Source organism: Rhinolophus ferrumequinum, chromosome 9 (genome assembly GCF_004115265.2).
Source record: "Rhinolophus ferrumequinum isolate MPI-CBG mRhiFer1 chromosome 9, mRhiFer1_v1.p, whole genome shotgun sequence".
Lineage (NCBI taxonomy): Eukaryota > Metazoa > Chordata > Mammalia > Chiroptera > Rhinolophidae > Rhinolophus > Rhinolophus ferrumequinum.
This window is the reverse complement of record NC_046292.1, coordinates 36,482,677-36,510,213: the sequence shown is the minus strand read 5'-3', so window position 1 is coordinate 36,510,213 and position 27,537 is coordinate 36,482,677. Positions and strand designations below refer to the sequence as shown.

Here is a 27,537-nt window from a genome sequence, read left to right as displayed (position 1 = left end):
AATGGAATACGTAATAATGTTATTTAAGCTCATTATACATTCTGAAATGATCAAATATGACAACAAATTAATTTAACCTCTTAAAAATGGGCAGAAGAACAAAAGGGAAAAATAGACTAATCTGTTCAACAACAATCTGAAACTTCAAGCCTTAGAGAATCAGATCAATACAATTAGCACAGCTTATTACAAGCAACCTTATAGGTATGTCTGTATACATGAAATATGTTTTATATAATTCCATTCACAAAACTACATATGTGAAAGATTTTCTTATATTCAGTGTTGTGATACAGTTTTTATAAATGCTGTCTGATCCAGTGTTGAGGCGCTAGCTAGAGCCTGATCAGTTCCCTTTCTTGAGCAGCCAATTAAGTCCTTATTTCCAGCCACATCCTTTATAGGGCTTTTATACTGCAGGCCACTCTGCACTCACCCTAATTGCCCAGGGCCAGGTCTGAGACAACCATGGACAATCTCTATGTAAGAGAGAGAGATTCACACCCTGCTGAAATTATTCCAATCTTAAACCTGCTTACCATGCCCCACCCCCATTCCTTTCCAAAGAAACCAAAACAGAGGCCCATGATTCCCCTCTCTCCCTCTGCCTCTTGACCAAACCTAGTGCTTGCTCTAAGTGGGTCTGTGTGGCATGCTGTTTCTCTCCAAGGAACTCTAAGTATAACAAACTGTAAAACTCTTTCTGGTTTCTCTCTTTTTATCTGCATCTGGCCTCACCATATTTTGTTCAAAGTAATATGGTTAAAACAAGCATCAATAATAGTTGTCAATGGGCTCTGTATTCTATCATAGACAACTATTTTCTTTTTTTTTAATTAAAGTTTATTGGGGTGACAATTGTTAGTAAAGTTACTTAGGTTTCAGGTGTACAATTCTGTAATGCATCATCTATGTATCACATTGTGTGTTCACCACACAGAGTCAGTTCTCCTTCTATCACCATATATTTGATCCCTTTTACCTCCATCAACCATCCCCCCGCAACCCTCTGGTAACCACTAAACTATTGTCTGTGTCTATGAGTTTTTGTTTCTTCATTTGTTTGGATAGACAACTATTTTCTATTACTTTGGAGCTGTCACAGTCAGCAAAAGCTACGGGTATGTAACCCCAACTACAGTTTTATTACAGCACAGTTCCAATGAGACATTTATTCAGCCAATATGTCCACGTATGTGGACCTGAAACTTACCATCTGATATTTTATTATCAACAAAATTCTATTCTTAAGGTTGATTTTTTTTAAATGAAACTATTAATAAAGAAAAACCTTTCAAATAATTTAAATTACCTTTGAAGAGATTATTTCAAAGGAGTAACCATGCTGGATAAGCAAGGCAATAAGGTAGAAATACTAACTGAAATCTAACACTTTTAAAAGTATACACACATGAAGAAAAACACTTTCCTTGCTTGCTACCATCTTTTGCACTCTGCTAAAAACTTTTGGCATTGAGAGATGACTATAAGGAGATTACACAAAAAATGACCTATATGCAAGAAAACTTGATACATTGCGTACGTCAAGCCAGGAAATGTTAAATTAAACAATTTAATAAATGAAACTGCCAGCATAGTTATAATACTTGATTTTTATTTTTTTGGTTATACTGTGATCCCCATCAGGAAGTATAATAGTTTATTAGCTGAGATAGTGTTGGGGTTACTTTTTAAATATGCTATTTTCACAAGTATCCTATTATTTGTACTAGAAGTAAATCTAGGGTAACATAGTAAAAACAGTCTAAGAAACACTAAATATGAGGGTTGGTGACATACTCATTTAATGGATTCCACTTTGCCTTTGTTGATGTTTCCTATCTTACCCCCAAGGAAGAGCTCCAAAATCATTACAACTTGAAAGGGGAGAGGTTTTACCCATTATCTTTTTAATGTTAATATTCCAATGATATCACACCTTATCTTAGATGTAAAATAAATCCAAGATTGATAGTAAATTAGGGTGTACTTCTTACTAAGAGCATTAAGTATCTATAACTAGACTAAGTTTTCATCATAAAATATGATGGGCGTAAAGAATCAGGCTAGGAATTTCTTCTAGGTAATGGGACAGTTGACAGCTAGGCATCTAATTAAGCATGAATAGAAGTAGAATAGAGGAAACAGGCATGTGTTCCACAGTTAGACTGGCACCACAATCAAATATTAATGCATGCTAAAAAAAATGTAAAAAGGGGTGTCTAATTATTATTGCACATTATCACATTAACATTAAAATAATATTTTTTATTGGCTAGGGACTTAACATCAGTCTAGCTATAATCTCTGATTATTATTTCTAGTTTACAAAGAAACTAAGACGTAATGAATGTATTAGACATCATCAGTGCCCTGCCCATATCCCCCTGACCCACCAGGCTACCTGCAGCTTCAATGGCAATTCCCATTCATGCAACGCCAATGGCTTCCTATTTCAACCATTTGTCTTTCTGCCTGAGAGTTTTCTCTAGCAGCAGGAGCATACTACTCTAGGGAAGGCCTACCAAGGGAAGTAGCAGAGAGTTAACACTCCCGAGTATCCCTCAACCACCGAGGGAAGGGAATTAGTAGATAAATATCCCAGTTTTTAAATAACTCACTGGAATAAGTCTGAGTGCTAGTCTATGTAGTCTCTCAGAGGTTCACCAGTAGAATTAGGTTCCCATGGCCCTCAGTGGTAACCTGCTCAACTAACACACTTTTTATTGGCTTTCTTCCCTTCCTTGTCTCACTTCATCACCATGCTTCACAAAGAATCTCACAAAGAACGAAGTAATTGGGTTCTTTGTAACCCAATCTTTGTCTCCAGGTCTTAGTTGTGGGGGAACCCAATTTAAGATAAAGAAGTTGCTTTAAGTCATATATAGCTAATAAATAGTGAGCTTAGGTCCATTTGACTATACATAACTCACATTCTATTATGAGTGTATTTATACTACATCCTAACTTGAGAGTATACCACATCCTAACTTGTTTTGAACTTTCTTTTTTTTATTCATTAGGCACATTAGATCATTAGATAGGCTCACAATAAAATTTATGTGCTGCATAAACTCAGAGAAGAGTGGGGATATAGAGGTTCAAGAGTAGAATATTAATTTTGAATACACATTCTTGATAGTGAAAAAAATGAATTGCATTTGGAAAAACATTTGATTTTTTAATATGTAATATGTAGAATTGGTTGCTTTTGTACATGTTGTATGCTTTATTCTTTTGTAGGGTTCAGGAATAGATATTACTTTGTATCCCGAAAGTGTTTACACTTCATTACCATTACAGCTCCTGCAAAAATAAGGTCCTACATGAAGGAGAGGCTCTTGACCTTTACCTTAATTAGCACGTGGTAGGAAATTTTCTTTCCAGAAACTGTTCAGATATAAGGAATGGGGAAAAGGGTTGCCTCCTTTTTCAAAAGGCCATTTTGGAAGGCCCAGAATAGAGCAACTTTTTCAATTTAGAGTTACCACTTTCTTCATCCTTTTAAGAAAATTCAGGCCCTTTCTTACAAACAGGGCGAGGGGCTCCTCCCTGCAAGCCAGGGGAGTCAACTAAAGCACAGGCTCTTCCAGGAATTCTAGGTCAGAGAGGGAAGTCATTGACTCGCAATCTCCAAAGCCCAGTGGGTGCCAAAGAAGCGCGAGAAAATGGGTGACACGTCACTAACTCAGACCTCCAGCAGGAGACTACCAAAGCCGCCAATCTCCAAAGAAGCGAGAGGAGCAGGGACATTTTTTCCCAGAGGATTTGAAGCTTGCTGGAGCCGCAGGAAGGATGGAAGACAGACAATCTGGCAAAGGCAAGTGAGGAGCAGGAGACCGACAAGGCCAGCTGCCGCAGAGGTGCCGCTCTTCGGACAGCCTGGTGGTCAGGCACACGCTCAGTGCTTCTGCGACTGGAAACAGGAGCCGGGCAGCTGGAAAGGGGAGACTCGCAGGTGGAAGTTGGGCCTAGCAGGCACCTAGAAACCAGCCCCTGGGCGGTAAGCTGTGCGCTATGGCGTTAGAAGCTGCATCCTCATCCGGAATGGTGGCTCAAGTTGGCCCCAGCCCCTGGGCTGATGTAATCTGAGGGAAGGGGACCAAGCTTTCTGCTGTGCTTCCGGCGGGCCTCTTCAAGTCAGTTGCTGCAGTTCCTGTTCTGGCTTCTTTCTTTTCAGGTAACCCTCTTCCACAGCACGCCACACCCCACAGTGTGCCAACCTCTTCCAAGTCCCTGTTTTGGGGAGCTTGGCCTTTGTCCTCCACTCCTACCTACCACCACTACCACCACCACCACCACCACCACCACCCTGGTGAGAATGAATAGCCCTAACCTGGGTTTCCCCAGGGCACACAGTATATTTTAGTCACTTACTATTAGCGTTTAATTCAGCAATGTGTAGTAGGTTTATTTGTGCATCCAAGTCCTGAAAGAAATTAAAGATCAAAAGTTTGATTTTGGTTTTTGCCAACTTTGGCATATTAATTTTAAGTAATTTTTTTCAAGCAACACGTGGCAATGAGCAGCTGTATGTCAAATACTGTGGAAATGAAATACGTTTTTTGCTCTCAAGGAGCTTCCAAGATAGGTAAAAATACTCGATTCAAATATATCAATACTTCATATATATTCAATTCAATGAGTACTTATTAAACATCTATTATGTATTAAGCTCTGTTCTAGGTTTTGGTCATAGGAAGTTGAATCAATCTTCCTCCTAGAGATTTGAGCTCACAGTCTTGGTGGGGGATAGGGACAGAGCACAAAACAATTATCTTTAAGGGTATAAGATAAACACTGGTAAATGCTACTACACAGATTCAGAACAAGTGGGAGTGTAGGAGACCATTTTATGTATAGAGGGAACTGGAAAGGCTTTGTAGAAGAGGCAATATGTGAAGTACACCCTGAAAAAGGAGGGGTTATGTTTATAGGTGGAGTTCTGGCTTAAGGTTTGTACATTCCAACAGATCTCACATGAGGGCTTTGCCCCATTTTTCTCTTACTTTCTCTTGCTTTCCAATCCACTTTGCCTTCAACCCACCTAGTCCTTGTTCTGTATTCTTGGAAATAGCCTAGGTCAGGGTATATACACTTACAAATGATAATTACCTCTTACTAAACTTATTTCAAGACAATACTTGTCAAGAAAGAATTTTCATTTTTTTAGAATTTGTTTTAGTCAAGTCAACAAAGCACAGTCCCTGTGGCCCATGTGCTAGAACACAGAATTAGCCTCACTATGTAGAAACAGATGTTTAAAATTGTATTCATTAAAAAGAAGATTCCACCTGTAATAGAAAACAGAAAGTGGATGCAAAAGGAATGTTGTAAGCTGATGGTAATTGCTGTTGCTTTCCATTCCTTTGGGAATGTATATTTGTGGGTAAATTCTCGCTAACAGGAATATGCTTCTGGTTTTCGTCTCTACTGATATGGGTTACTAGTTATACGGAAACACAATCAGTCTAGCCTCAGTAGGAGGGTAGCAGCCATGAAAAAAAAAAGAAAACCTCTAGGATGGGTACCTTCTTACGAGTATCAATAAACAAATTTATCTGGGGCAGAAAATTGATGACTAGCCTATATTAGTAACAGAAATGAACATTTACTGGTTACCTTCTATGTCAGGTGCTTTACTGTACGTCAATATATCTATGAAGAAGATATTGTCCTCATTTTATAGATGAGGAAATTGAGACTGAATGATATATTAAATAACATGCCCAAAGTCGCAACTACATTGGAACCCAAGTCTCTTAGGTTCCTAAGCCAACATACATTTTCCACTACTGTCTTTACAACAGCGGAGGCACATAGAGGTTAAAAATCCTGCTATCAAGTAGAATATCTGGGATGTAAATCCAGGTTTGTCTGATTTCAGAGCCTATGCATGTCTATATACTTTGGACCTTTGCTTCCAACTTCATTTAGCCCCATTTATGGCATGGAGGAAAAGAAGAGAACATCTAGTGAAATATGCAGAGTTCTAAGTTATAATTAGCAAGCCCAGGCTAGCATTTAGTAACTATAAACAGTTCAGAAAAGTATTATACAGACTGGCTAAAATAAATGAATCATTTTAGCATATATGTGAAATGTAGATTAACTTCTTTATTACTTCTTAAACCATATTTTCGTTAATCCAATAAATATTTGATTACTTTGTGTGAGACATAGGCTCAATCAGAAAAAAGTTCCTATCTGCATGGAGTTTACATAGTGGTTGGAGATGGGGGCAATAAACAAGATAAATATAAATCAAAATACGTTGCACATTAGGTTATAAATATTAAATAAAAAAGTAAAATAGAGAATGAGGATAAGAAATGTGTGGCAGGAATTGTTGCAATTTTAGGTAGGGTGGCCAATGAGGACCTTACCTGAAGATAGATAAAAGAAAGGAGCCAACCCAATATCTGAGAGGAGTGCATTCCAAGTATATTCCAAGAGATGGAATATCAAGTATAGAGGCCCTGAAGCCAGTGACGCAAGAACAGAAAATGGGAGAGGTAGATAGCATTGAGGTTGGAATGATAAAGAGAGGGAGTTCAAATCATGAAGGGCCTTGTTGATGATGTAAGAAACGTCCAAATCTGTAAAGAATTTTTATGAGAGTTTATTTGAGCCCAAACTGACAATTGCCGGAAAGCAAGAGCTAAAATACTCCAGAGAATAATAGTTTTTCTGTTTCTTTTATGCATTTGAAATTAAGGAAGATTACATGAAGGTGGGAGAAAGCAAGGCAGAGATTGAATTACAAGATTATGTGCTTTCTTAAGGGTGGTTACCCCTTCAAGGGATATTAGTTTTGGCATTTCAAAGGTGTGTTAATGTAGATGCACAAGAACAAGGCCAGAACTTGCTAAAAACCTTTCACTAAACAAGTTATAGGCCTGGGATGTGACTACCCACCTTGACCTGTCCAGTTAGGAATTTATAATTTATTACAACACCCCTTTTTCATCCATAGCCTTGTGGTCATAATAAAGACTTTGACTTTTTTGAATAAGATGGGAACTGTTGAAGGATATTGAACTGATGATGAGTAATTGATCTATCTTTTGTGTGTGTATGTGGTAAAATACATATAACATAAAATTTACCATCTTTACCGGTTTTAAGTGCACAGTTCAGTAATATTAAATAAATTCACATTGTTGTGCAGCTATTGCCACCATCACTCCCATAACTCTTTTTATCTTGTAAAACTGAAACTGTACACCTATTATACAATAACTACCCATTTTCTCCACCCCCTAACTCCTGGCAACCACCATTATACTTTCCCTTTTTATGATTTTGACTAAGTACCTCACATAAGTAGAAACATATAGTATTTCTTTTTTTGTGACTGGCTTGTTTCACTTAGCATAATATCTCCAAGGTTCATCCATGTTGCAATATATTGCAAAATTTTCTTCCTTCTTAAGGCTGAATAATACTCCATTATGTGCGTATACCACAGTATCTTTACTCTTTCATCTATTGATAGACACTTAGGTTGTTTCTGTATCTTGGCTATTGTCAATTATGCTGCCATGACAATGGGTTTACAGACATCTCTTTGAGATCCCGCTGTCAAATCTTTGGGATATATACCCAGAAATGGAATTGCTGAGTCATGTTGTAATTCTATTTTTAATTTTTTGAGGAAACTTCATACTGTTTTTCACAATGTCTGTGTCATTTTATATTCCCACCAACAGTGCACAAGTGTTCCAGTTTTTCTACATCCTTGTTAACACATATTTTCTGTATTTTTGATATTATCCATCACTGGGTGTGAAGTAGTATCTCATTGTACTATGATTTGCATTTCCCTAATGGTCAGTGATGTTGAGTTCTTTTCATGTGTTTATTGGCCATTTGTATATCTTCTTTGGAGAAATGTCTGTTCAACTGCTTTGCTCATTTTTGTACTGAGTTGTTTGTTTTTTGTTGTGGTTGAGTTTTAGGAATTCTCTATGTATCCTGGATATTAATCCTTTATCAGATATATTATTTGTAAATATTTACTCCTATTCTATGGGTTGCTTTTTTACTCTGTGAATATTATCTTTTGATGTACAAGAAGGATTTGATGTACAAAAGGATTGGTTTTAATTCTTCCTTAAATGTTTGGTAGAATTTATCAGTGAAGCCATAAGGTTCAGGGCTTTTCTATATTGGGAGATTCTATTTTGATTACAAATTCAATCTCCTTACTATTTATAGATCTGTTCAAATTATCTGTTTCTTCATGATTTAATCTGGGTAGGTTGTGTGTTTTTAGGAATTGTCCATTTCATCTAGGTTATCCAAAATTTTGAGGTACAATTGTTCATAGTACTACCTTACAATCCTTTTTATTTCTGTAGAATCAATAATAATATTCCCACTTTCATTTTTTTATTTTAGTAATTTGCGTCTTCTTTATTTTTTCTTAGTACATCCACCAAAAACTTTGTCAATTTTATTGATGCTTTTCAAAGAACCAACTTTTGGCTTCGTTGATTTTTTTAAAATTAACTTTATTGGGGTGACAATGGTTAGTTGAATTACATAGGTTTCAAGTATACAATTCTATAATATATCATCTATATATCACATTGTGTATTCACCACACAGAGTCAGTTCTCCTTCCTTCACCATATATTTAACCCCTCTTACCCTCTTTTACTATCCTCCCTCCCCCCTTACCCTCTGGTAACCACTGAAGCATTGTCTGTGTCTGAGTTTTTGTTCCTTTGTCTTGTTCCTTTGTTGCTTTCAGTTTTATATCCCACATCAGTGAAGTCATATGGTTCTCGACTTTTTCTGTCTTATTTCACTTAGCATAATAATATCAAGATCTATTCATGTTGTTGCAAATGGCACTATTTAATCGTTTATTTTGGCAGAGTAGAGAAGTTACCATGGATGCCACAGAAATACAAAGGATCATCCAAGAATACTATGAGGATTATATGCCACCAAATTCAATAACCTAGAAGAAATGAAGTTCTTAGAAACATATAGTCTTCCTAGACAGAATCATGAAGAACTAGAAAAATCTAAATAGACCAATCAACAGTAAGGAAATTGAATCAGTCATCCAAAACCTTCCCAAAAGCAAAAATCCAGGACCAGATGGCTTCACTAGTGAATTCTACCAAACATCAAAGAGGATTTAACACCTGTCCTCCTCGAACTCTTTCAAAAAATTGAAGAAGAGACAGTACTCTCTAACTCATTTTATGGGGCCATCATTACCCTGATACCAAAACCTGGTAAGGATAACTCGAAAAAAGAAAATTATAGACCAATATCTCTGATGAATACAGATGCAAAAATCCTAAACAAAATTTTAGCAAATAGAATGCAACAATGCATTTAAAAGATTATACATCATGATCAAGTGTGGCACATCCCAAGGGCACAAGGATGATTCAATATACACAAATTGATCAATGTGATACACCTCATAAACAAAAGACAAAAATCACACAATTATATCAATAGAGGCAGAAAAAGCATTTGACAAAATATGACATTCATTTATGATTAAAGCACTTAATGAACTGGGTATAGAAGGAAAATACCTTAACATAATAAAGGCCATATATGACAAATCCTAAGCTAATATCATAACTAATGGTGAGAAACTGAATCCCTTTGCTCTAGGTTCAGGAACACGACAGGGTTGTCCCCTGTCACCACTGCTATTCAACATAGTATTGGAAGTCCTAGCCAGAGCAATCAGACAAGGGAAAGAAATAAAAGGCATCTGAATTTGGAATGAAGAAGTTCAGTTGTCACTTTTTGCAGATGACATGGTGCTTTATATACTTTTTGATTTGATATTGTGAGAGCTTGATGTGTTTTAGTATGTCTCTTCTAATATTTGAAAATTACCGTTATGTTTCATTTTACCTCAGAAAAATTAGATTCAAAATAAGTGGTTCATAATCATTGAGTAATTAAACTTAAATTTCTTAAACATTTTTTGCTTTAAAAAAAATCTACCCTGTATCAATCCCCATCTTTTAACAGACCTTGACATTAAATCAGTTTAAAATTACAGTAGCATACACACACATTTATATATATGTAAGTATACATATACATACACTATAAATAATAAAACATATCAGACTGAAATATTTGGTGTATTCACAATCTCCTGGCCAGTTTGAACTTTTATGTAAACAGTTAATGCAGAAATATTTTAAAAAGGAAAAATAATCATGCTGGAGCTGGTTCAAGACTTTACTGATATAGTTGAAGCATTTTGAAAAAGAATGAGGGAGATTACTTGCTAACATTTTATTTTATTTACTCAAACTTCATGTTAAAACTTTCACTTACTTTTTGTTTTCCCACAAATACATTCACTTTCCCAGTTTCCATATAAATGTTTGCACAGATCAGCTATTTGCTAAAATATCCACAAGATGGTGCCATGGTTAACATGTTAACATGGAAATTTGAGAACTAGAAGGGGAAGTTTTTGACACACCATTATAGATGAGAAAATTACCATCAAATTTTCATTTATTTGCTATAATAACACTCATTTATGCATTTCAGATGTTCGAATTATTACATTTTAATATCAAAATTTCTTATTCTTTGTAAACATATTTCTTCAAAGGGAATATTAAACAATAAAATGATATTCAAAGTTGCAAATAAGGACATTACAAATTAATGGATATGTTTTTAATGATCTCTTGTTCACTCTTTACTGCCAAGATGAAGAATATCCAAATGGCATCCCATTAACGAGCATAAGTTAAATTTATATGCAGGTCAGGTCTTTGCTATGGACTGAATTGTGTCATCCCCCCTCCAAATTCATATATTGATGACTTAACCTTCAATGTGTTGGTATTTGGAGATGGGACTATGGGGTGTAATTAGGTTTAGATGAGATTATGAGGGTGGGGCCCTCATGATGGGATTAATACCCTCAAGAGACACCAGAGATCTCTCCCTCCCTCGCTCCCCCACCTTTCTCTCTTCACCATGTGAGGACACAGCCAGAAGGTGGCTGTCTGCAAGTCAGTAAGAGTTCTTACCAGAAACTGTACTAACATCCTGATTTTGGACTTCCAGCCTCTCGAACTGTGAGAAAATAAATGTCTGTTGTTTAAGCCACCCAGTCTATGGTACTTTGTTATGGTAGGCTGAGCAGACTAAAATAGTCCTTAACAAAGATAATTACCAAAATTAAAATTACAGAAAACAATTATTAAAAAATAAAGCCTATTTACACAGTAGATGGAAATTGATATAGCTAGTAATAATTAACTATTATTTATAGTTAACTATATATAATTGTTAATATTTAAGGCAATTGAAATTCACCATAGCTGTAGTAATAATGGTTATGTTGATGAAATATCTAATATAATCAGTTGAAGGGAGTGGTCTGAAGGAAGAATTTAGAGGAGAACTTGATGAATGGTGGAGAGGATTTCCAAAATAGCCACATGTGTACAGCAAGAATACATTGAAATTTAAGAAAGCAGATAAAGAGGGAAGCTAGGAAATGGATAAAAGTGAAGTCAAAAACCTGACTGTGGAAAGAGGTAGTGTGAAAATGTCTCTAATTGGCTTCCCTACAAACATCTAAAAGTTATTTAAAAAAAATTTTCACTAACCTCATCTCTTTGCATTTTTGTATTATGGTGTATTATGGTGCAATTATTATTAATTAGCTCTGTTTGAAACCTGAAGTCTTCTTTGATCCCTAGTTTTATAGTTGACATGACTTATCCATCACAAGATTTTGCCAGCTTTTCCTCTATGTAATAGATCTAATATGTTTTCTACCTCATTTCTGAATTACTTAAAAAAAACAAAATCTTACAAAAAACCCTGAATTACTTGTTTAAAAACTTATATACTCTCCCAGATTTTAACCAAGTAGCCTATTTCCAACATACTCTATTGCTTAAGAATTACCTTCCATAAATTCTCTTTTGGTGACCTAACTATTTGTAAATCTTGTTTCCTTTTGGACTTATTCTGAACTTTGCAACACTTCAGTTACTGCTTCATTTCTTTCTATAGTCATTTCTCATTACTCATCATCAAATTTTATGTTCATTTAAAGCAGAAACACTGGTAAAAAAAACCCTGTGATAACTATGGGTAATTGATATCTTTTTTAAAAAGTTGTTTTGAAATAATTTAAAACTTAAAAAAGAGTAGCAATTCTATAATAATAAATCTATATATTTTAAATTTATTGGGGTGACATTGGTTAGTAAAATTATGTTTCACACTTGAACCTATAATTTTACTAACCAATGTCACCCCAATAAATTTAATAAAAAATTTTAAAAAGAGTAGCAATTAGTTCAAAGTTTTGTATACCCTTCATTCAAATCCACTATTTTTTAATGTTTTGCTATCCTTTCATTATTATTTTTTTCTTTTGCTGTCTACACACATACATATATGCATTTTTTCAATTTTTTTTGTTGTGGTAAAATACACTTGAAATAAAATTTACCCATATTAACCATTTTTAAGTGTACAGTTCAGTGGTATTATAAGTACATTTATAATGTTGTACAACATTCTATAGAGAGCTATCCATCTCCATAGCTCCTTTTATATTGTAAGACTGAAACTTTATATACCTGTTAAACAATGACTCCACATTTCCTCTCCTCCCAGCACCTAGAAACCACCATTCTACTTTCCGTCTCTATAATTTTGACTACTCTAAGTATCTCATATAAGTATAATCGTACAGTATTTGTTTTTTGTGACTGACTTATTTCAATGAGCATCATGTCTTCAAGGTTCATTCATGTAGCATATTTCAAAATTTTTTTCCTTAGTAAGCCTGAACAATATTCCATTGTATATAAGTATCACATTTTGTTTACCCATTTATCTGTTGATGGACACTTGGGTTGCTTTCACATTTTAGCTGTTGTGGATAATACTGCTATTAACATTGGTTTACAAATATCTCTTCAAGACCCTGTTTTCAATTCTTTTGATTATATACCCAAAGTGGAATTGCTAGATCATATTCTGAATATGAGATATATATCCTATATAAAATATATGTCATATATATATAAGATGTATATATAAGATATATATCATATATATAATTATACATGATATATATGATAGATATGTATAATTTTCTGAGTCATTTGAGAGTGAGAGTTGTAGACATAATGCCTCTAAAGACTTCTGTGTGTATTTCTTAAGAACAAGAAAACATCTGCTTACATACCCACAATACAATTACCAAATTTAGGAAATTCTACATTGATGCATTTGCATTATCTAATGTACAGTCCATATTCAAATTTTGGTGGTTGTCTCAGTAATGTCCTTATGGCATTTTATCCTTGATCTAGGATCCAATCTAGGGGTACACATTGCATTTGTTGCCTTGTCTCCTAAGTTGTCTTTAATTCAGAATGTTTTTTCAGATATTCTTTGACTTTCATGATATTGATATTTTTGAAGAGTATAGACCACTGGTTTTGCATAATATCCTTTGATTTGTGTTTGTTGTTTCCTCATGATTAAATTAAGGTTATAATTTTGGCCAAATACTACATAATGATGATGTCAATTTGTCCCATTACATGTGTTATATTGTCAGTTACATTGTTGGTTTATTTTTCCTTTAATACTTTTTTAAAAAAATCAGTAGATGTATGTATAGTCTCTTATTTCCTCTTATTTCTTGAATAAATGGTAGCATATTATATTTTCTTTTTACAGTTTGCTTTTTCATTTTACAGTATGCCCAGGAAATCTCTCCATTTCAGTTCATACAGATCTTCCTCATTCTCTTTTACAGACGCTTACTCTTTCATGTGGATGCATTATAATTTATTCAACCAATCTCCCATGTATGAGTGTTTAGGTTTTTCTCACTATTCTGTAATTACAAATAATAGTACAGTAAATAAACTTGTACATATGTATTTTCATATTGTTAGAGATGTATTTTGAGGGTACATTCTTAGATATGGGATTGCTGGTCAAGGGATAAATACCGGCGGTGCCAAAAAAATGTATACACATTTTAAGAGATGTTATCTATGTATTACTTTTCAAAGTTGAATTGAATTACAGTAGCAATGTGTAGTATGACGTTCACTCAAAATATGGCATTAATCAAATGAATGCTAGCGTCACCATGAGACTGGCAAGACAGTCAAAGAAAATGGCAGAAGCACAGTTGTTTGAGGAGCCCAAGATCACTTTGAAGTGGTATTTGAATTCGAGAACGTTGTGGAAGTACAACAACAATGGAGGCATGAGTATGCAACAGAACCTCCAACATGCCTAAATATTGCATGCATTTGTGATAAGTTTGAGATACATGGTACTGTATAAAGAAATTGAAATGGCATGCGCAGCGATACAAGTGGACACTTTGGTCAACGTTGCTCAAGCAGTAGTTCGCCATAATCATAAGTGTCTGGATGCTGATGGTAGCCACTTTAAGCACCTCTTAGACTTGCAGAAGTCAAACATGACTGTATTCATCTTTTGTTATCGGTATATATTGAGTATTACAATTTTAATACAGTTTTTTCCTTTCTTAAAATGTGTATACATTTTTGGCACCCTCTGTATATATGTAACTTGTTAGGTATTGCCATATTCACCTCTATAGGGGATGTATTTTTTTTTTTAATTCCCATCAGCAATATATGTGAGCACTTGTTTCCGGAAAGCCTCACCAACACAATGTGTTGTAAAGCTTGTGAAGTTTGGCCAATCTGACCAGTGAGAAATGGTACCACTGTGTAATTTTCAGCTTGAAGGACTTCCTTTAGTATTTCTTGTATTGTGGGTCTACTAGTGATGAGGTCTCTCAGTTTTTGTTTATCTGGGAATGTCATGTTCTTCAATTTTGAAGTATGGTTTTGCTTGATGTAGAATTCTTGTTTGACAGTCTTTGTTTTTTCAGCACCTTAAATATGTCACCCCCATTACTTCTGGCCTCCATGATTCTCATTAGAAATGAGCTCTTAATCTTATTTAGGATGTCTTTAATCTGATGAGTTGCATCTCCTTTACTGTTTTCAAGATTCTTTCTTTGTGTTTCGATAGTTTGATTATGAAGTGTCTAGGTATGGAATTCTTTGAGTTTATTCTACTTGGAATCTATTCTGCTACTTGGATATGTAGGTTAACGGTTTTAATCAAATTTGTGAAGATTTTGGCCATTATGTCTTCAAATATTCCTTCTGCCTTTTCTCTCCTTTTCTTCTGCCCCACCTTATGCATATGTTCTCTGAGACTGTTCATTTTTGTCAATTCTTCTTTCTTTCTGTTCCTCAGACTGGATAATGTCAATTATGCAGTCTCATATGCATAATGGTATATGTGTATAAAGCATAATGGTAGTCCCAGGAGAAAAGGAGAAAGAGAAAGGAACAGAAAAAGTAATTGAAAAAATTATGGCCAAAGACTTCCTAAATTTGATGAAAATATTAATCTATGTATGCATCAAAAAGCTGAATAGACTCCAAACACAGGCTTCGACAAGCCAGGCTATGGTTTCTTTGGCAACACAATTTCCTAAAATAGGTTTCTGATTTACTTCCAGACAGTTCTATCTGCTAATAATCCCGTGTTTCCCCGAAAATAAGACCTAGCCAGACAATCAGCTCTAATGCGTCTTTTGGAGCAAAAATTAATATAAGACCCAGTCTTATTCTACTCTAATATAAGACCGGGTAATATATAATATAAAGTAATACAATGTAATATAATGTAATATAATGTAATATAATATACCGGGTCTTATATTAATTTTTGCTCCCAAAGGCGCTTCAAAGCTGGTTGTCTGTCTAGGTCTTATTTGCGGGGAAACACGGTCTCAGTCCAAGTTGTTTTCTCCAGAATAATTTACTTATATTTCTTTGCCTGTACAAGACCCATCCCTTTCTCATTTAATGTCAACTATCTTAAGTCCATTTACATTAATAACAGGCTTGGGTGAGAGGGCATCACCATTAATGTGTAGTCTTTGCAGCTGGTCTAGCTGTCATTTTCGGGAAGAGAAGTGTTTTAATTAATTAATTTTTTGTGTGTGGGGTCTTTCGGTTTTTACTGGATTCAGAAAGAGCTGTAAACACTTATTAATTTTTTTTTATTAAGGCAACATTGATTTATGACATTATATAAGTTTCAGGTATACAACATTATAAATCGACATCTGTATGTAGCACATCTTGCTCACGACTGAAAGTCTAGTATCCATCACCATACAGTCGAAGCCCTTTACTTGTTTTGCTCTCCCTCTACCCCACTTTCCCTCTGGTAATGACCAATATGCTTGCCTCTATAAGTTTATTTTTGTTTTGGTTTGTTTGTTCATTTATTTTGTTTTTATATTCCACATGAGTGAACTCATGGTATTTTGTCTTTTTCCATCTGACTTATTTCACTTAGCATAATACCCTCAAAGTCATCCATGTGGTCACAAATGGAAGGATTTCACCTTTTAGTATGGCTGAGTAGTATTCCATTTTGTATATATAACACATCTTTATCCATTCATCTATTGATAGGTATTTTGTTTGCTTTTCTTAGCTATTGTAAATAACGCTGCAATGAACTTAGGGGTGCATATATATTTTTGAATTAGTGTTTTCACATTCTTCAGATAAATATCCAGAAGTGGAGTTGCTGATTCATATGGTAGTTCTACTCTTAATTTTTTGAGGAATTTCCATACTATTTTTCATAATGGCTATTTACTAATTTAAATTCCCACCAGTGTACAAGGATTCCCTTTTCTCCACATCCTCGCTGACACTTGTTGTTTTTCTTTTTGATAGCCATTATATTTATCTGTTAGATAGTCATTCTAACAGATAAACATAGATAGCCATTGATAGCCATTATGTTTATCTGTTAGATAGCCATTCTAACAGATGTGAGGAGATATCTTATGGTTTTGCATTTCATTTCTCTAATAATTAGTGATGTTGAACAATCTTTTAATATGCTTATTGGCCATCTGTGTATCTTCTTTGAAAAAATGTCTATGCAGATTCTCTGCCCAATATTTAACTAGGTTGTTTGATTTTTGTTATTGAGACGAATGAATTCTTTATATATTTTGGATATTAACCTGTTATTGGCTGTATGATTTGCAAATATCTTTTCCCATTTGGTAGGCTGTCTTTTAGTTTTTATTGATAGTTTCCTTTGCTGTGCAGAAGCTTTTTAGTTTGGTATAGCCCCATTTATTTCTTTTTGCTTTTGTTTCTCTTGCCCTTGGAGTCAACTCCACAAAAACATCACTATGATCGACGTCAAGGAGCTTATCATCTATGGTATTTTTTCCTATGTATTTTATGGTTTCAGGCCTTACATTAAAGTCTTTAATCCATTTTGAATTAATTTTTGTGTCTGGTGTGAGATAGTAGTCTAGTTTTCTTCCTTTGCACGTGGCTGTCCAGTTTTCCCGACACTATTTATTGAAGAGACTTTCCTTTTACTACTGTATGTTCTTGGCTCTTTTGTCATAAATTAGTTCTCCATTCATGTGTGGGTTTATTTCTGGGCTCTCAATTGTATTTCATTGATCTGTTTTTCTCCCAGTACGGTAGTGTTTTGGTTACTACAGCTTTGTAGTACAGTTTGAAGTCAGGGAGTGGGATCCCTCTGGCTTTGTTCTTTTTTCTAAGGATTGCTTTGGCTATTCGGGCCTTTTGTGCTTTCATACAAATTAGGGATTGTTTTGCTCCACTTCCGTGAAAATGTTATTGGGATTTTTTTAATTAAAATTTATTGGGGTGACAATGGGATTTTGGTAAGGATTGCATTGAATCTGTACATTGTTTTAGATAATATGAATATTTTAACAATATTTTAACAAATGTTAATTCTTCCAATTCATAAGCATGGAATAGCTTTCCATTTCTTTGTGATTTCTTCAATTTCTTTCAATAGTGTTTTATAGTTTTCAGAGTTTCAGTCTTTTTATAGTTTTCAGTCTTTCATTTCCTTGGTTAAATTTATTCCTATGTATTTTGTTGTTGCAATTGAAAATGGGCTTGTTTTCCTAATTTCTCTTTTGGATTTTTTTATTAGTAGTGTTTTTATTATCAGATTTTTGTGCATTGATTTTTTTTACCCTGCAATTTTACTGTTTTGTTTGTTTATTTATTTATTTATTTATTAGTTTCAGGTGTACAAAGCAACATAATAGTTAGATATTTAAACCCCTCACAAAGTGATAACCACCCCCCCCAAGCTACTACCCCTCTGACATCTTATATAACTGTTACAATACCACCAACTATCTTCCCTATGTTGTACGCCATATCCAGTGACCATGTATACCTATATATATAGTTACAGTTGGCATTCAGTATTACTCTACTTCAGCTCTTTAGATGTATAGTGCATTGGTCAGGCATCTACACAGTCTGCGGCATGACCCCCTGATAAGTGCAGTGCCCATCTGGCACCTTACATGATCTTTACAACATTGTTGCTTATATTCCCCATACTGTATTAACGATCAATTTATGTTTCTTAATGCCTTCACCTTTTCCATGCTGACCCCAACCCCATTCCCATCTATCACCCTGATTGATCTAGTACTTATCTGGCACCATACCTAGTTATTACAATATTGTTGACTATATTCCTTATGCTATAACCTACATCTCCATGACTACTGTATAATGCCCAATTTGTTCTTCTTAATCCCTTCCCCTTTTACCCGTCCTTAACCCCCCTCCAATCTTAAAGAAGTCCCTCTAAGGTTCCTTGTAATACTGGTTTGATGGTGATGAACTCCAGGTTTTTCTTGTCTGGGAAGCTTCTTATCTGTCCTTCAACTTTGAATGACAGGCTTGCTGGGTAGAACAATCTTGGTTGTATGTCATTGCTTTTCATCACTTGGAATATTTACTGCCACTCCCTTCTTGCCTGCAAAGTTTCTGTTAAGAAATCAGCTGACAGTCTTATGGGGGCTCCCTTGTAGATAACTAACTGCTTTTTTTCTTGCTGCTTTTAATATTCTCTCTTTGTATTTAACCTTTGGTATTTTAATTATGATGTGTCTTGGTGTTGTCCTCTTTGTGTTTGTCTTGTTTGGGACTCTGTGCTTTCTGGGCTTTTACGTCCATTTCCTTCACCAGGTTAGGGAAGTTTTATGTCATTATTTCTTCAAATAAATTTTCAATTACTTGCTCTCTCTCTTCTCTGTCTGGTACACCTATAATGAAAATGTTGGTATGTTTGATATTGTCCTGAAGGCCCCTTAAACTCTCCTGAATTTTTTGGATTCTTTTTTCTTTTTGCTGTTATGGTTGGGTGTTTTCTGCTACCTTATCTTCTACATCACTGATTGGATCTTCTGCTTCATCTAATCTACTGTTGATTCCCTATAATATTCTTTGTTTTCTTTATTGTATCCTTTATTTCTGAATGGTTCAGGTTTTTTTTGTTGTTTCCATCTCCATTTTTATGAGATAATTGAGCATTCTTATAACCGGTTTTTGGAACTCTGTGTCTGATAGATTGCTAATCTTTGTTTCACTTAGTTCTTTTTCTGGAGCTTTGTTCTGTTGTTTCATTTGGGACATGTTTCTTTGTCTCCCCATTTTGGCTGCCTCCCTGTGTTTGTTTCTATGTATTAGGTAGGGCTGCTATGTCTTCCTCTTATTAGAGTGGCCTTATGTAGTAGGTGTGCTGTGGGTTTCAGTGGCTCAGTCTTTCTGGTCATCTGAGCCATGCACTCTAGGTGCGTCCCTTGTGTGGGTTATGTGTGCCCTCCTCTTGTAGTTGAGCCTTGGTTGATAATTGCATGTCAGTATGAGGGACTGACCCTTGGGCTCACTGGTTATGAGGACTGGCCTTGACTACAGTGCAAAAGTTGTTGTACAGATTCTACAGAGCAGGATCTGCCTCAGCAGGACTCTGGTGCGTGCCCAATCTGCCCCCGGGTGTATCATACTTGGAGACAGCTAGGTGATTCTCCAGCTTGTTTTGAAACTGGCTACTGGGGGCACCAGCTCCAGGACCACCTTGGAGGGGATCAGGTGTAGGTCTAGTTCAGCCACAGCTGATTCCCCAGCCGGGGCCACCTCACGGGAGCCAAAAAGAAATCCACAGAAGTCTGCCTCCCATGCTGTGCTTGGAAGCACCTTGAGAGGTTAAGTCATGAACCAAGGCTGGCTGCTGCTAGTGCCAGCTTAGTGCTGCTCAGCCAGAGGTACAGGACATGCTCAAGCCAGATGCTGCTTGTCTGGGTTCTGTGAACCTTTGAGAGACCCTAGGAAAATGCAGTCTAAGCCAAGGCAAGCAGTTTGCATGAAAAAGCCACTGAAAGCAACCTGGGTGTGCCCGAAAGTTGGGCGGGGCCAGGTCTCAAATCACCAGGGTGGGGTGAACAAACTGCAGAGATTCAGAAATGGTGGCTGCCTGTATTCGCTTGCCAGGAAGGGGGAGGGCTCAACAAAGAAACAGTGGCCTATGCCAGCTGCCCTGTCCGGGGCAAAGCTGCCTCTCCAGCCCCTGTCCCAAGCTAGACAACTCAGTTCCCACCACTCCCCACCCCACACCCCGTATGTCCCTCCACCTTTCCAGCTGCTGCCCCAGTGCTGGAGCTCAGAGCGAGTGATTCCACTGGTGGGTAAGTCCACACACAGTCCCTTTTAGAGGAGCACCTGTGAGTGCAGCCACACTATCTCACTCAATCATAATCTCCGCTGTTTTTCATAACCAGAAATTATGGGGACTTCTTTCCCTGGCACTGGAATCCTGGGTGGGGATATCAGGGTGGGGCTGATATCTCTCACTCCTTTAGGGGGTGGAGGGACTCCCACAGCTGAAATACCCCTCCTGATCTTTAATGGTCACACACGGGTGTAGGACCAGCCTGTGTTGCATCCCTGACCTTCCTACCAGTCTGAAGGTGGCTTCTTCTGCAAGTCTTTAGTTGAAAGACTCCAGTTCAGCTTGATTTTAGGCAATTCTCAATAACGCTTGTTTTGTAGATTAGTCATAATTTTTATGTGGTTATGAGAGAAGGTAAATACAGCGTTTACCTACTCTGCCATCTTGGTTGTCCTCAGGATATTTCATTTTTAATGTCATAAAGAGCATTCAGAAAAACCTCTTTGTACAAGTATCTTAGCATAATTGACCTATTTTCATTTAAAATTTTTGCTTGGAGTAAAATATACATGCAGCAAAGTGCTCAGATCCTTGAGAATACAGGCTGACAAACCTTCACAAATGTGTTTTGTTGATTATTTCTAATAGTTTTTGGTGGAATCTTCAGGGTTTTCTATATATAAAATCGTCATCCACAAATAGTGACAGCTTTACTTCTGGAAGAGAAGTCTTAATTGAAAAACGTTGAGAAAAATCTGGAGCCATATACTCTTTTGTTTGGAGGAATATAAGCAGTTGGAGTTTTCCAACACTGCTGGGTATGAGTCCACTTAGATTGTTGTCCACTGGCAGAGAGAATCTCTCTTAACAGAACTGAATTCTCTTTCACCTCTGCTTGAAAATTGGCCAATACTTGACTGAACAGATTTCATTCTTGTAATATCTTGCTGCAAGCAGCAAGGAATAGCCAATGCACACTACATCTTGGTATTTTCTAACAGCTTCATCTAGAGCTCCAGGTTCTGTCAGTACATAATTTTACTTTCAAGGTGTCAAGAAATAACATTTGTACTGAGTGTTTCGCCACAGCATATGAAGATAATTAACTTTCCAGCATGCAATTGTTTCCTTTTTATCTACTGCCAGACTACTAAGCAAATACACATATTTAAGTCATTTTGTTATAGTAGAGTCACCCATTTCTGATGTTAAATACTCTATCAGTCAGAGTTTGAACCAGATAACAGAAACAACAGTAGATATTTTAAGCAGTAAGGAATTTAATACAGGGAATTAGGTCCTTACAAAATTTGGGAGGACCTGAAGGAGCAGCTTCTTGAATAATCATCCTGAAATTACTATCAGAATAAGTCTGAAATGATACACTAGGGGACACCGATTACTGAGGCCAGTGCATCTGTGCTTTAAGAAGCTGTTGCCAATAAAGAAGCTGTTGCCAACGTCTCTTATACCCAAGAAGGGAAAGAATGAGTGTCTAACATAGCAAACTAGAGATTACAAACTAGAGATTCAGAGAGAGAAATATTGTCATTTCTTCGTTACTCACAGGGTAATGGACACTGCAATGTTTTTTCAGAAAGCTGAAGATTTACAGAACTTGCTTTCTAGATGCAACACAACTAATTGATGTCTATCTCACTTTTGTCTTTCAAATCTCACTTGGAGATATCCTATTTGTAGGAATCTGATTTATATCCAGAACCCTACCTGCAAAGGAGTCTAGATGATTTTTTTTAAAGCTTTCCAACCTCTCCAAATATATGAAGAGAAAAATGGAGGGTGAGAGAACTATCCAAAATATCTACCATAGTCCATTAACATGGCTAATTTCAATAATGTTTCTTTACGCTACTAAACTAACTTCCATTTGATCATGTTGTATTTTTAATACAGTTAGCTAATATTTTGGGTTTTTACACATATTTTCATAAATAAAATTGTCTTGTAATTTTCTTGTACTATCCTTATTTGGATACTGTGTCAAGGTTATTCTTGCCTCAAAAAATATTAGTGCTCCCTGTTTTCTATTTGTTTTTTTTTTTTAACCTAGTGTTAAATAGCACTGAATTAACAAGAAAGCTCTTCTTTCTTCAATTCTCTATTTTTAACTCTTCTCATTAAATCTAGATTGAAGTCTCTACTTGATTCTACTTTGTCTTTAAACCTTCCTTAATCCAGTCTCCTTTTTAAAAAATTTTATTAAATTTATTGGGGTGAAGTTGGTTAGTAAAATTATATAGGTTTCAAGTATACAATTCTATAATACATCATTTATATTGCATTGTGTGTTCACCATTTAAAGTCAAGTTTCCTTCCACCACCATATATTTGACCCCTTTTACCATCTTCTGTTACCTCCCTTACCCTTTCCCTCTGGTAACCACTAAACTGTTGTCTGTGCTATGAGGTTTAGTTTGTTGCTTTCAGTTTTACATCCCACATATGAGTGAAATCATACGACTCTGGACTTTTTCTGTTTGACTTATGTCGCTTAGCATGGTACTCTCAAAATCCATCTGTGTTGTCACAAATGGCACTATTTCATCTTTTCTTATGGCCAAGTAATATTCCATTGTATATACGAGGTATGATCAAACAATACAGTGACTATTTAAATAAAACAAAATTTATTACAGTAAAAGATACATTGCCATTAATTCCCCTCAAAATACTCCCACTCATTGACACACTTATCCCATCATTCTTGCCATTCTCTGAAGCAGTTCTGGAAGTCCTCTTCGGTGAATGTTTTTAGTTGCACTGTTATGGCTGCTTCAATGTCCTGAATCATTTTGATTTTGGGCAACAGCCAGAAGTCACATGGTACCAGATCCAGTGAATAAGGTGGATGAGGACACACCATAATGTTTCATTTGACAGAAATTGCTGAACCAGAAGTGATATGTGACATGGAGCATTGTCATGATAGAGGATGATTTACAGCACACTTTAAAACATACCTTCTCTCAACCGTAGCTCACACCCTACTGACTGCACTGAACAAGTTGAAACTTGTCACACACTGTTACTAAGGTTCAATGCACTGCTTCCCATATTGAAGTTTCCTGTCTTTCCATTGGATGGCACTCAGCAGTAGCATTCACCGTATTTTGTGATTACAATGGAAAACTCCATGTCACACATCGTTTCTGGTCAAATAAAAATATTATGGTATATTCTCATCCACCTTATTTACTTGGTCTGGCACCATGCGACTTCTGGCTCTTCCCCAGTGTCAAAATGACCATGAATCAATTCAGGACATCGAGGCAGCCACGACAGCACAACTAAAGACACTCACGAAAGAGGACTTCCAGAACTGCTTCAGAAAGTGGCAAGAACGATGGGATAAATGTGTTGAAAGCGAGAGGGAGTATTTTGAGGGAGATTGATGGCAATGTGTCTTTTACTGTAATAATTTTTTTAGTTTAAACATTCACTATATTGCTTGATCATACCTCGTACTTATAAAGTACACCACGATAAGTCTGGTAAACATTTGTCACCATACATATTTATTGTGATATTACTGACTATAGTCTCTATGTCATACATTACATTCCCATGACTAATTTTATAACTGGCAACTTGTACTTCTTAATGCCCTTCAGTTTTTATACCCTCACCTTCCTCCCATCTAGCAACCATCAATTTGTTCTCTGTATCTAAGAGTTTGTTTCTGTTTTATTTTTTTGTTTGGTTTTTTAGATTCCACATATAAGTGGACTGAATTTTTATTATTTGGTGACAGTGTTTCCTCCCAGTACTTTGAATGTGTCATTCCACTGCCTATTGTCCTCTGTCATTACAGATGTGAAGTCAGCTGTTAGTCACATTGTTGTTTCCTTATACTTGATACATCTTTTTTTCTCTTGCTACTTTCAAGATTTTCTCTTAGTACCTGTGGTTTTTTTGAGTTTCTTATAAGCTCAAAGTTAATGTTTTTTTCTTTTAATCAAATTTGGGAAGTTTTCAGCTATTATTCTTTGAATAATTTTTCTGTGCCTTTCTTCCTCTCTCTTCTACAACTTCCTCTACATGCTGGTATACTTGTTGTTCCACAGGTCTCTGAGGCTCTGTTAATCTTTATTCAATAATTTTGCTCTGCATTTTTAAGTTTGGATTATTTCTATTGATCCAGCTTCAAGTTTACAGATTCTTTTTTGGCATTTAAATATGAAGTTGAGCCCATCTAATAAATTTTTCATTTTGATTATTTTACTTTTCAACTCTAAGATATCATTTGCTTCTTTTTAATAATTTCTATTTATTGATATTTCCTATTTATTCACTCATTGTCATCATATTTTTCTTTAATCTTTAAACATGGTTCCCTTTAATTTTTAAAATTATGATAAGAATTATTATTTATGATACCTGCTTTGAAGTCATTTTATACTAAATCCAATATTATGATCACTTAGATTCAGTTTCTGTTGACTGCATCTTTCCTGAGTATGTGTCCTACTTTCCTGTTTGTGTGTGGATGTAAGCAGCCTAGGCAAGAACTCCGCATAGTCTTACTATTCAGCAGTTTTTCAAGAACACTTCTCAATTTGTTATTTCCCTCTCGTCTATTTCCAGAGCTGTGAAATTGTTTTTAACAATTTTGTCCAGTTTTATAGTTGTTTTGTGATGAAATATCAAAATTTTCATTCTGCCATATCTAGAAGTCCTTCCCTCTTAATTCTGTATTTGTAAAAATTAAAAAAAAAAATTAAAAAAATAAAAAAAAAATTTTTATTGGGGAATATTGGGAAACTGTGTTCTTCCAGGACCCATCAGCTCCAAATCAAGTCGTTGTTTTCAATCAAGTTGTGGAGGACGCAGCTCACTGGATCATGTGGCAATCAAACCGGCAACGTTGGTGTTATGAGCACTGCGCTCTAACCAACTTAGCCAATCAGCTAACCCCAAATTCTGTATTTTTAACACCACAAAGTAAATATTATTGTTGTTGCTATTGTTGCTAACAAGTGATTTTTGTTTAGATTTATTTCTGTATGTTTATATACATTCATTTCTTATGTGCTGTAGACTACCCTGCTGAGATCATTTTTCCTATTCCTAAAATTAATTCTTTAGGAGATTTTTAGTTTAGGTTTCTGGTTAGTAAATCTAATAAACTTTGTTCATCTGAAAGTATACTTTTTAAAATACCATTGTTTTTGAAATATAATTTTGCTATACAATTTTAGGTGGTTATTTTTTCTGAGCATTCTAAGATATTATGTCATTTCTCCTGCTTCCATGATTGCTTTTGAGAGGTCTTCTCTCTGGCCCTACATATTATTCATTTATAAGTGACCTGTCCTTTTTTTGGCTACTTTAAAAATGTATTGTTTGGCCCCATGATGGAGCTGGAGGCTAGGGGCATGGGCAGCTTTCCCCCTCAAATTCCGACATGATGGTGGCACCTAATGACAGGCCACTGCAGGTACTAAAAGCACAGCAGTGTGTGCACCAGTATCACATTATCATACAGTTAAAAGCGTGGATTCAAGTGAAGAGAGTTTCTCTGATTCAGATGGTGATAGCTCTTAATGGAAGCGCAAGTGATAGAAATATTTTAACTACCCTCACCCCCCCAAACCAGAGCCTTTCAGTTTGACCAGAGTAGCCAGAAATCACCCATTGCTGGAGGGAAGAAGGTTAACAACATATAAGGTGCTGTGCTGCAGGAGTAGAACCAAGATGCAGTGGCCTCTGAACTTGGTATCTTGGAAATAAAAAGCACTATTGACAAAAGCAGACAATTTGAGACTTACAATTATTTGCTTGCTAAGAATCTTAAGAGGAAATCTCAAGAACATACAAAAGAATTAGACAAAGAGCTACATGAATATATGCGTGGTGGCAAGAAAACCAGCTGAAAGGAAGAGGAAAATGGGCAAGGTCATCTCAAGTGGAAACAACCTGTCAAAGAGGCTAGGGGACAAACTAGAAATGAACTATAAAGCCAATATGAGATCACAGAGGATGATTCTCAGAAGAAAGCGGCTGATGAAATTTCTTTCAGGTTTCAGGAACCAAAGAAAGATCTGATAGCCTGAGTAGTGAGTATAATTGGAAACAAAAGGCAATTGAACTTGATGGAAACTGCTGAAATTGAACAAAATGGTTGCCTTTTTATAATGAATGGTGGTGGGAGAAGAACACCAGATGGAGATTTCCTGACTCTCCTGAAAAACACTCCTAGTATCAGTGAGGAGCAAATTAAGGACATTTTCTACAATGAAAATCAAAAGGAATATAAAAGTAAAAAATAGCTGCTAGGAAGAGAACACAAGTGTTAGGAAAAAAAGATGAAACAAGCTATTAAAAGTCAAAATTTTCAAGGTGATGACACATCAAGAGAAAGTTTTGCAAGTGACACAAATGAGGCCCTGGCCTCTCGTGATGAATGACGAGAAGGACATGGAGAAACAAAGTTGGTAGCAGAGAAAGCCATTGAGGTTGATCATTCTCATGATTTGGACATTTTTTAGTACATTTTAGTACATTGTTGAGGAATAAACCTTTCTAAAATAACATTGTAATAAACCATTTCTATGGAGATTGCTTCATTTTACTTTGCACTGATAAACATGAAAATCTGGAGAGAGAACTATTTTCTTGTTTTAAATAAAACTTGAGTATGTGGGGAAATGAGTGCAATTGATATAAATATTTAAAAATTTCTCATGCCTGACAGAATACATAAAAGTATGTAGCAGAGGATTTAATTTCTCAATCTGTTGCATGTGCTAATGATTACTAGGTGATAATCAGTTTTGTCCAGGTTAGTATAACATGTCATTCAAATGTTTGTTTTCTTTTTCTTTCTTTCTTTTTTTTTTTTTTTAAGATTTTATTGGGGAAGGGGAACAGGACTTTATTGGGGAACAGTGTGTACTTCCAGGATTT

General features: G+C 35.7%; 1 pseudogene; it reads left to right on the top strand.

Moving 5' to 3' along the window:
• The first annotated feature begins 4,017 nt into the window (after positions 1 to 4,017).
• LOC117027068 (phosphorylated adapter RNA export protein-like) lies at positions 4,018 to 27,119 on the top strand (annotated as a pseudogene).
• The last annotated feature ends 418 nt before the right edge of the window (positions 27,120 to 27,537 follow it).